This window comes from Anser anser, assembly GCF_964211835.1.
Source record: "Anser anser genome assembly, chromosome: 2".
In the NCBI taxonomy this organism is placed as follows: Eukaryota; Metazoa; Chordata; class Aves; order Anseriformes; family Anatidae; genus Anser; species Anser anser.
In genome coordinates this window covers 90037644-90050018 of record NC_139721.1, presented here as the reverse complement: position 1 = coordinate 90050018, position 12375 = coordinate 90037644, and positions in this window count along the sequence as shown.

Here is a 12375-nt window from a genome sequence, read left to right as displayed (position 1 = left end):
ACTCTCAAGGGTGACATGCATTAGTCATGGACATCGTAATCTTTTGAGGGACTTTCCAACCCTCTTTCATGTATTTCTAGAATTCCAGAGTGATAAAGGAACAGCTACAGGAAATACTTTCTCTTTTAGAATATTTGCTCTTCGCAGAACATGTGCTTTTATATTAATAAAAAATATTATCTGGTCATCAGTCATTATTTATGTAAACATATTCTGGCCTGTATAAAAGGAGTAGGAGTCAGCTGTTTCCTCTGAAGTTTTACTGGGGCAAAGACTTCCAAACTAATACATGAGGTTGCTCCTGTATTGGAAAGTCAGCACATGTTACTTTGGGATCAGTAAGAGGGAAGAAGTCGCAAGATATGTGCTGCACTGGACTTCTGCACATAGCCTGTTAAGTATGTAAAATAATCAACACTGAAATAGTTAGCAGTATTGTCATTTAGACTTGCCATCATTATGCATCAGAGTTGACCCAAACTTAGATACAGCTGTGCAGGGATGGGGTGTTACAAGGAAGCCAGTGACTGATCTTGCTGACATTTGGACTAAAGCCTGTCTAAACCTGTGGTTTCTCCTCTGGGCACCTTATGACGTTTAAGGACCACAAAGGAAGACCATTCTCCTCTCTTTGGGCTGACTTTCAGGCAGGAGAAACAGGGAGCTGGAAGGCTCAGAGATGTGCAGCACAGGTCCCTCCTCCAGAGACACGCCAGCCACTGGCTGCTGCTGGCTTACTGCAGCAGATCAGAGCAGCAGAGATACCCATCCTGCTGGACTGTCTGACTTGTGCCAGGACTGACTGTGAAACATCGCTCCGCTGACGAGTATTTAGAGCTTCCCTGTGTTCACTCCATGTTAGCAAACACTCCAGTCCCTCCTGTGCCAAGGGGCTAGTGGAAAAATGCTGCTATGGTAACACGTTATATACTAGCCACACAAGCACAACCTACCCCAGGCTGGCATTGGGCTCTTGCTCCCTTCTTGCCTGGTGGTATACAAATACCAGCTATGAGGACAGAGAAACACCTCTAATCCATGTGAATGGGTGGTTGGTCTCCTTTGTCTCCCGGCTTGGGCAGAAAAAAAGTCCCCTAAGTTGGAGCCAGCCTGATCTCAACCCACCACCACAGCTCCTCTCCTTTTGCAGCCCACCTTTCCCCAGCAGCCTTATAGACCTTACCAACCATAATTGTGCTGAGACCTCCAAACATCATAGACATCTTATCTTGGAGGTCTTTCCCACCCTAAGTGATTCTATGACTCAATGATAGACAGTGACTCTTGCCAGCACATCCTGGAGAGCTCATGGACTGCTAGTACTGTGAGTAGATTATAAGGCAGTGGAGCTTTAATATTTTTACTTGTGACAGGCAAACATTTGTATCTTGGGATACTTACAGAAACTGCTTCAGAAGCCCAAGGTGTAGGAAGAAACACAATCAAGAGGAAGATGCTTACCTTGACTATTTCCATGCAGTGTACAGGAAAGCTGCCTGGTGACAAACATAGTTTTGCCACAATTTTCTATGTAAACAGCATTTGGCTTTAGCATTTGGACTCAGCACCTTGCTTGGAGGAACTGAGCTCAAAACTGGCCTGCACATGCTCAGTATTTGACACTCAGAAAGGCAAGTCCTTGGGCTTGTGAAGCCTTGGGATGGAGCTTTAAGTATGTATTTAAAAGTCAGATGGCACCTCTGGCAACTCATTTTAGCCCTGTTCCTCTGACAAGTTCCTAAAATGGGCTTAGTCTCTGGATATACCTGCCAAGGAGTGTAGTCAAAACAAAATCCTTTAAGATCATAAAACTAGAGTTCCAAGTCACATTATATTTTTGGAAAAGTATAACTCTGAGAGACAAATTTAGAACAAAAGAATACACTGACTGCAGCTGGGAATATTGAGTTCGGTACTGGAGATGACCATGTGGAAGATGCCTGAGGAATACACAGAACATATACTCCATGTACTGTTTTCCAGGTCAGTGAAACTCCAAATACAAAATGCAACAATCAGGAAGTTTTCTGGGGTTTGTGGCACTGATGGAAATTTTCTTAGTCCCTCTGGGCTTGATTTTCAAAGATACTAGAACCTCTCAGTTCCCAGTGTTGCCAGCTGGAGCTGTAGTTGCTGATCTCCTCAAGCTGTGTCACAGGCAGAGTTATAGACTTCAAGACACTAGTGAAATATTTGTTCTTAGCCTGTTGTGTAAATATGGGTCAGCTGTAGCTTTCAGTCCTCTTTCTTAAATGCCTCAGGGTTGGGTTGATGGGAAAGCTATTTTTGAAAGAAAAAAGTGTAATGATAATGTAGAAAATTCAAAATAGTCTTAGGCCATTTTGGATGGTTTTCATGCTGTATCTCACCACCTTTACCCATCTCCCCTGAAATGCAGGCTTGGTTGTTCACACCTGAGACTGCTTTTCTTCACAGGTTATTTTCTTAGCCAGACTTTCTTAGGTAATGCTTTCTCACTTGTGTCACCAGGCAAATTCTGACACAGCTCCCTAGCAGGTGGAGGGGCTTGTTCTGAATCTCCCCTGAAATCAGCTGCTGTGGCAAGCCCCAAGCAAGTTTCAGATGCGGGGCTCCAAATTACTCCTGAAGAAGTTTATCCTCCTATTCCCTCTGCATTTGCCCCTCAAACACCCATCATAAATCTGCACCACCTGTATGTCTCTGAAGTCACCCCTCCGTGACCCTCCTGGGTACTCAGGTCCCCAGGCCAGGCTGAGCCCAGGGGCAAGGTGTGGTGGAGCATTGTGTGAGCCACAGCACCAGGAACGGCTCTCACACCTCTCACACCTTCAGCCAGCTGCAGGGTAAATTCAGAACAAGCCCCAGGGATAGACTAAAAATGTGAACAGTTCCCACAGCCACTTTAAGTGTGGTGAGGGCAGGGTGTTTTTCCACTCCACCGTATAAGTTAGAGACCTGAGACCTAACTACTCCCTCACACTTTTCCTTAGTAGGAAAAGTGTTTTTTTTTTTTTTTTTTTTCCTTAAGGGTTTTGCAGTAGGATAAGAACATGAAAAATGCAGAGGAAAATCAAATTACTCTTTTTTTTTTTTTTTTTTCCCTCCAGAGTTATCACGCATAAGAACATCCAGAGAATGCCTGCTGCCCTCAGCTGCATGTAGTGGGCAGGCACAAGTCAAAAGAGGCGAACAGTTTTGCCAGTCAAACATGAGGTTATGAAATGATAGATCCTCCCAGATGGCTTATCAAGTATTGTTACTGAGCAGTGATAATTGCAGAATAAGGGCAGCATCACTCGATAAAATTTGCAAAAGTTAAAGACAAGAAGAGAGCATTGCAACCTGCCAAATATTCCTTTGTAGCTTTGTTGCCTAACATCTTGGTTGAGCAGCAATACTTTTACCGGTCACAGGCTCTCATAGACAAATCATGTCTAGCTCTGTGTTTCCATTTGCAGCTGGAACATTTTGTCAAATGCCTTTTAATTTGCTTGACTGCTCACCAGGCAAACACACCAGCTTTTATTCTTAGTCATTCTTTAGCAGAGCAGGTGGCTTTAAGATAACTGCTACTTACCTTTTGCAGACCGTGGTACAGATTTCAACATATACAACATTGATTAAGATCATCCATAGGACCTTCAGCAGTGCTTTCCTGAAGCGGTCTCCCACTGTCAGCAAGGGCAGCTGGAGCCTTCTGGGAGAGGTCTCAGTGACTGTGGCTGATTCACTTACGTCACATCTCCGTGTTGTTTCCAATCATCTATTCCTGATTAACACCCTGCGTGGATGGTGTTATTGCAAAATCAGAGTGCATTGTTCCTGCTTAACTCGACCCTTGAGCTGCTCTCAAGAAACAGCAATGGCACTTTATATTTGCACCTTACCTTAATCAGTGATAACTTTCAAGTGCAGGCAAGTCCTGGGATACATGATTCATTATCCTAGAGAAGTGAGAGCAATGTAACGAGCAAGCTGAGCAGTCCAAAGGGAGGATCTTCTATCCAGCCAGCTCATGGAGGGGATCTGAAATGAATTTTACCTTAGAGGTTTTGGGAAAGAGATATGGGGTGATTTTTTCACTTGATCAGTAAAAAGCAAAGGAAGGAAACCAAAGGTAACCAAATCAATGTTTTGCTGTGATATACTGTTTTAACTGGGCTTGTAGAACAAATTAGGAAAAACATCTTTTCACTCTCGTGTATAAAACACCTCCTGCAGATGTTGCTTACTGCTGACTTCTGCCTGTTTTGGTGGCATAAAAATCTACGTCATTTTGCAGGGGTTACTCCCTCTGTGCTTTACTTTATTCACAAAAGGAGCTGTGGGACCTCACAACAGGCCAGATGAATTGTTTGTGAGTGTACATTTTTATGGCTGGGCTGGTTTCTGAGAGCTGACTTGCAACTAGACTTCTTTCTGATCCATGTAGGACTCTCCATGGATGCTCTCTTCATGCTCCTGGTTGGCTAATGCCCTTATGCCCTTCCTAGGTGGCTAATGTGCCTATGTTCTTCCAGTGGTGTGGCTGGGGCCTTTTCCCTGCTACCAAAACGTGGTCTTGTACTGCAGCAGATTCCTCCCTGAGATATCACCATACTGCTGACGTGGCCTAAAACCTGAAAGGACAGTGCTAGTCCTCATGCTCAGGGTGAAACTCAGTGTCCTATCTCATTTGCCAATCCACAAAAAATCAGCCTGCCTGTCTGCCAGGTGATCCTGGAAGGCCCTGTGACGGAAAGGCCCTTGACCTGTGCTCAGTCAGCACATCCCAAACCCTGGCATGTGAGAGGACTCCGGTCACAAGAGTTCAGGAGAAAACTGTAGGCTCAGTCAGAAGGGTCAAGCTGTAACAAATGAATTGATCATCGACCTTGTCTCTTTTTCCCATTTGTGAATTACCCAACGATGCACCTGCTGTTTGCAAAGGGTATTTCAGACAGTTCTAACTAAAATTTGTGCTTCTTGGCTTTGCTGTTTTTTGTGTCTAGAAAGAAAGAGGGCAGTAGGAATAATAAAGCAGCATCACCATAAACACCACAGTATGATCTAGTGAGGAATCATGGCAAAAGACACAGCAAAGGTCAATTGTGGGTTTTGTTTGTTTGTTTGTTTTGTTCTTGTTCACTTTGTTTTGTTACTGTTGTTCCTTTGTGGTTTTAATTGGTGTTTGTTTTAAAAATGGCCCTCTTGGGAAAACAAAACAAAAAAAAAACAAAGAACTGAGGGCACAGTGGGCCCTAAAGCTCTGTCACTGTTCACTCTTTTTTGTCCAAAAGTCAATAGGAGTTGCCACTGTGAAACAGGGCATGGTGGGCTGTGCGTTTGTGTGGTGCAGATAGAGGTGACAACACCAGAGCCACACTGTGCCAGATCCTGCCGCCGACTCGTATCCACCTCAGTTGTGCTCAGTGACTGCACAGGATCTTTGGGTTGATGACTTTTCAACTTTGCAGGTGCAATGTCACTACTTTGATTTATGCCACAGCACTGTCTAACAAACAGTTTTTCAGCACAGCTGAGGAGCTGGACACGAGTGCAAAGGGTGGAAATGTGTTTGGTTTGGTACTATTAATTGGGATGACACAGCACCAAATTGCAGCTTTAGCCACGTGAACGTTTTTCACAGATGAACCTCCATCTCCATTCTTTGCGTACTCTTCCATAGGACATGCAATCTCATACCTTTTCCACACACACACAGGCATACACACCACAGTAACACAGGGTAGATTTCTAGGTCATCTACTGCCACTTGCTTTGGGCTGCACTGTTAGGATCAACAGTTAATAGAGAGCACTGCAAACTGGAAATGTTTCCCTATCAGGAACAATGAGGTAATTCGTGATGTCAGAAACGACTCACTGATCTTTTTAGTTAGATATTCTGGATCCACATGACATCTTCAGCAGATGTCAGCTCTCTGACGCATGTTAAAATTTAGTTCAGCTGTGCTAGCTAGTTGACGTAAAGTAAAATTAATTCTTGTTATTTAATAGTATGGTGATGAAATATGGGTTATTCCACACTCAACCCTGTGTCCCAGATAGTAACACATGATTTTTTTTAAAAGGATCCACTTTCCTTATATTCAAAATCAGTCATGAGAGAGATAAATGAGGGTAATAATAAACAAACCTTGCAAAGACCTTTGGGATATCTTAGAAATGAGGTTCAGATAGCTGCACAGTGATGGAGATTCCCCATAGCTCAAGCAGAGGAATGACTGCCAAGAGTTAGCAGTCACACAGTGGCTGCTCCCAGAGGGCATTTCTCAATAGCAAAACAACCTCAGCTGAGGGAAAGGTATGCAACATCCAGGTTAGGAAGTCCCAGGCTTCTCACTGTTTGATATTAAAATGTTCTTTTCAGAGAAAAGTTACTCTACACATGCCTGATTTTTATATTCTCTCACCCCATGACACTGTAATGGGCCATAGCAAAAGATAGGCTACTGGAATTATTATTTCTTGGACAAATAGCTCTGTGAAGGAAAAAAATGTAAACTGGGGAGAAGGATGCCAGTGAAAGATCAAGCTGGGAATTGTCTCAAGCAGTAACTGGAAACTCTTTTATCAAGGTGCAGGACTCTGTCTTGCAAACATCTTCACCGCTTACTTCTATACAAATTGATGGCATCCTGTATGTCATATAACTCTGTGTCTGATCAGGCAGCCATGGGGGGACTCTGGACTGGGTCTTAAATCTTTAGTGCATACAAAAGGTGAGATGTCATCTTCAGAAGTGATCGGAAAACTCAGAGAACAAAACTATAGATCCACAGACATTGTAGATGGAGAAAAATAAGGATATAGAATTACCAGTAATCAGTAATAAATATCATTAAAGTCCCTTAAAAATGATTGATGTAAAGTGGTGTCCTTCCCCAGCAGAGCCCTGAAATGCAGCATCACTCCTGCTCAGGTCTAGGCAAGGTCACTGGCTCTGGTTCCTTCAGGCTCTGGCTCAGCAAGGTGTAATGGATGGAAAAAGAGGGCAGACGTCTCCTCCCGTGGCATTTCACATGTCCCTTCCCACCAGTCCCTAGGGGTAAGATGTATCACAGGAAGCTCACTCAGCAGCTGGTACATGCTTGTGAGGAAGAAATGATGTTTTGGAATCAGGCATTTGGGAGTTCAGGATTTAAAAAACATAGAAGGGTTATTGCAGGAAGTTCACAGCCATGTCTTATACAATGTGGAGAAGATGTCACAAGGTTATCAATGAGGTTAGGTCATTAGCCAAAGGTGACATGTATTTTGGTGAATTATCACCAGCTGAAATGACCATCTGTGTCAAATCAAATCAAACTGGTCATCAGTACACTTGTCAGCTAAAAAAAATCAAGGAAGAAAGACCGTATTTTCCAAACTGTAAGTCCAGTTCTACAACCTCAAAAACCACCAAATGGGTGGTGAGCAAGCACTTAACTTGCAGCAGTCAGGCCATCCCTACCAGTTTAGGAGATTAGTGTGCTTAAATTTTAGTCTAAAGCTAAAATGCCTTTGTCAGCAGCACGCTTCACACTTGGAAGTATCAAAATTCCTCTGACTATTTTTAGTATCTAATCCAAAGCTACATGTTAACATATCTAACTGGTTAAACCTATTTAAAAATAGGTTTTGCAAACAATAAAAATGTGTTCTTTTTTTTCTAGATTTTCTCATGGCAAAAAAAATACTCTCAATGCAAAGTACCCTACCATATTTAAAACAAAACAAAGCAAAACAAAGCAAAGCAAAACAAAATAAAACAAAACAAACAGAAAGCTGAATATTCTCTTAGCAAAAGAAAAATCTGATTGTGGGAGGTTTCTAATTTTCTTTGAAAATGACAGAGAACATAGTTTTATGATTATTCTTCATGGAAAAACACATCTCTCAGCTGCTTCTTATTTGACTGACATTATTTCAGTCAGATCTATTTGAAAATGTCTTTTTCTGTGAGGAATGAAACTGGAGAATGAGGTGCACGTCCCTGTGCCAGCCTAGTCCTTTGAGCCTCAGGCTGTTTATTGCTTTGGGTAAGCAGAGGTGCTATGAAGGGGAAAGACTGCACAGTTCGTTTTCCCATTTAAAAGACAGGAGATCCCGTACTATCTCTTGGCCCAATGAGCCGTGCATGGTGCTCTAGAATCAACACCTTTTCACAGAGTGCTAGGATTAGTTTAATGAGTTTGCATACATCAGCCAAACTTCCTTCAGTGACATTTATACTAACGTGATTTATCTCACAATTGCTGTGGACTAATGCACGGGATCAACTCCTGTTACTCACCTTATGCTTGGTAATAGGCTTTAAGCTGCTGCCATAAGATGCTATGCCTCAGCCCTCAAGCCCTGAAGCACGTTTGTTGCCCATCTTGTCCATAGTTATCTTGCAAAGAGTGGCACACCTGGGCAAATCCATGGAAAAAAGGGAAGAAAAAAAACCACCCCAAAATCTTAGGTATGACAGACTGCTTCACCTGCAGATACAATACTATTCTATTGAAATTTTAATCATGAAACTTGTGATTGTCTTCTTTTTGGACTTTCTCTTCTGTTTTTTAGTGTTGAATTTTCTCAGTCCAGACATCCTTTTCCATTCTTGAAATATCCACTCCTTTTTGATTTGCCTCATTAATATTTCCAACCAAAGAGAATATTTATGTGACACTCCTGAGAAATGCAGACCATCTGTCCTTGGCCACCAGCAAAACCACTGTTTGGGCACTGCTGGCTTTCCACAGGCTTCCCAGAAGTTTACTGCTGTCTCAAGTTGGATCTTAGCCCAAAGTTTTTAAAAACTGCATATCAACAGGTATAAATGGAAATTCTCTCAACCTATGTCAGACAGAAATTCTGGCATCCTGTCTATCCTGGGTGAGTATATTCATTGGCCCCTTTGACTCTTCTGACTTTGGAAATCTATCATTTTGGTGTTTTCTGTGGGGAACTGATGCCCTGGTAACACAGATCCCATCAGTGGAGATTTCACGGGTTGCAGCACACTATAGCAAGTTGAATCCTGGTTGACAAGCAGCTTCCTACACCCGTAACTATTTGCTTTGGGGCTGCAATTTTTAACACTTGGTGAAAACCTGTATACAGTTTGAAAAGTACAGGGAGAATTCCCACAAATATCCAATGGCAGCATTCATTTTGCGCCAGCTCCCAGGACGAAAGCTCCCTTTCTGTAGAGATGTAGCACAACAGTACTATGCCTCTTAACCCAGAAGGATTCAGGGAGCATGAGAAGGATGAGATTCATTCACTACAATACTCAGAAATATACTTCTGAGAAAGTATGCTGAAACATATTTTCACATAATATTCACAAACATTTGCTGAAATTGAATTTTGAATTGATCATCACAAAGAGTTAGACAAGACACCTAGTTCTTGGTGCAGATCTCATCTGGTCAGGTAACAAAAATGTAGCATTCAACTAGTGTTGGTCCATGCAGTTTAAGGTACAAATGTACTTAAATGCTTGCAAAACAGTTAACAGAAAAATACTCCTGGGCTAGATGGGGGAGATTCATTTCCAATAAACCATTTGTAAGAAATAATGTGTTAAAAATTAGTATGCACCATCCAACCACAAAGTGTTTCCTTTTAGGGAGTCAAGAAAAGAGGACAAGAGGAGTAATTATCTTTACAACTATGGCAAGAAAACTTGAGAAATGATAAACTGAAAAACTTTTCATGTTTCTGTATGGTAAAAAATTAGTCTCACCTTTTCCTGCTGCTCTTTCAAAATTTAAAACTCCCTTGCTTTTAAAAGTTCAAGCCTGTCATGTAGTTAATCCTCAATGAGAGCTAGTGTAGATGACATGTTTGAAAATAATTGGATTTACGAATACGAACATTATCAGTGCTGAAATTCCTTGTCTTCTTTTAGTGGTATCCAACTCTTGCGAGTAGACTTAGTAATATACATCTCAGAACAGTCAAGTTGCAGTTTGACTAGGAAATCAACTCTTTTGTTGTTGTTAGCTTTTATTACCTACCACCATCCAAACATTCTGTTACCTTACCTTAGCTACACCACTGACAAAAACCACTTTTGATTTAGCATTCTTGCAGCCATCTCAACATTACTACGGTTGAACACCTCTCAATGTTAAAAGAACAATAAGACTGAAAATACAAGTACTCAAAAGTTAGAAAAGTTGCAGAAAAGTTAGAAACTTCACATGTTAACATACAGACTTTGATTAGGTGGTGGCATACTATGTTTTCAAAAAATGTGTTGTCTAAATAAACCATTATTCAATATTTATTTGAAGAAAATTAAAGTATGCTTTAAAATATGGCAAAAATCCGACCAAACTAATTTAATTTTCTCCTGGATGTTGCTAAGGTACTCTCACCTTAATACCTGAGCAGAGCTAAAACAATGATACATTTATTTCCACAGCATTGCTAGAGGAAAGCGATAGAGGCAGTAAATCCTTGCTTGTGAATTAAGTCATTTTGAATATTGAAGATGAGAATATTTACAACCTCAGAATTCACATATTGTGTTCAAATTACAGAAATACAGTCCTGGAAGGGACCTCTTAGATCATGAAAATTCAGGGTCCTACATTTGCAGGCAATGACTCTGTAGGCTGCCTTTCATCAGTTGCTTGAACTTCCCCTTAGATCCAGTTAGGTTATTCTGGCTTCATGGTACCTCATGGTAGCCTGTGTGAGGACCTCATTGCTTTAATAGTAGAAAATGCTTCTCATTTCCAGTCTAGGTTGACTCACAGGCATTTAAAATCCATTTGCTATTAAGCAAAACTGCAAGTCTTTTAAAGGAAACTCTTTTCCTTGTCTGATATATTTGCAGATAGCAGTTCTAGCTTTTGTCAGCTTTTTTGTTGCTAGGCTAAACAAAATAAATTCAGTCTTCTCTCATAAGACAAGCAGTCCACTCCCTCTGCTTCCACTGCTGTCCCTGCCCTGCTCCTGTTCCATTTGAAGTTTAGTTCTTCTAAAATGTGGGAAACCTGGTCTGGACTTGTGAACCCATCACATGCTCACTTTCCTAAAATATATATATATATTAGGTTCATGCTGAGTTATAAAGATCTAAAAACAGGAGTTTAGAGTGGAAAGTGTCAGGTGGTCTGGAGGTGGCAGGGCCATTTTCATTTGTAACACCATCAGTTGAAGACCAAGGATGGAGCCCGAGTCTCTGCTTGTGGTGGGACTGGGCCACTGATCAAAGATTCACAGAGACATCCAGTAGCTCAAGGAGCCAAACTCCGAGCCCGGCTGAGGGGAAAGGATGAAATTGCCACTATCCCCTCATGCACTTGGTACTTCTAAGTCAATTGGTCTGTGGATGTAGGGTGAGGGAGCTGCTGCAGTTTGGGGGCTACTTCTGTTGTCTGCATGATTTTTCTGACACAGAAAATGTACAGGATGAAATACTGTAAGGCACAGGAGATGAAAAACATCAGCTGGAAAGAAAAAAAGCATTCCTAGATGTTACAGCCCTCTGGCCAGTCTTTCATCTACTTAGTGTCATCCATACCTTGAGTCAGTTCTCCAAGTAAGTAAATGCTTTACTCTCCTCGGATGTGTTTCTTTCCCTTTCTACACTACTTTTGTAATGTTGTCAAAAAAGCAGTCAAGCTTGGGGGATGTTGGGAAAGCAGGGTATCACAGGCACAGATGCATCTGCTGCCACTATCTCTGTGAGGCCCCAGCAGCTTTTACAGCTGAGACAATTATCACAAGTTTGGCTGTTGCCAAAGCTTCTCTTTTCATCGTTTCCAGTATTTCAAATGAGAAGTGCATCCAAGCAAACATAATATCCTCCAGGATATAGGTACACAACAATCAAAGATCAGTGACTTATAGGCAGCCAAGAAAGTAAACCTTTCCAGAGATGCTGCTAAACAGAACAACACATAGACTCAGCTGAAATGTCTGACACACTTTAAAAAATCCAGGAAAAAGTCCCAGGCACTGACACAATTGCTATAGCCAAATCTCTTCTGGGAACATCTATTCATAAAAGTAGGTCCCCAGCTGCATGAATCGTTGCCCCAGGAAGGGAAAGATGCATTGCAGAGGTTTTGATCTGGATAGGCTGTTGCTCACTCCCTCAGCATCATACAGAGCTGTTAAAAAGGCTCTACTTCATCCTGAAGATAGTGGATGAAAGAAATCATGTGCCCATCATTTCCACATTAGCTGGTTTTGGTGCTGAAGCATATATAGTGGCGCGCTCTGTGTGCAAGTTATAAAGTTATAAATATATAGGTACTTGTATGTATGTATATACATACACAGAGAGTGATATTCAGTGTTAATTATAGATATGAAAAAGGTTTTTTTATAAAAGTTATATGTGGCTACTAGCAAGGGACTACAGGACTCTATATCAGACTGAGTAAAGCCCAAAAAATGT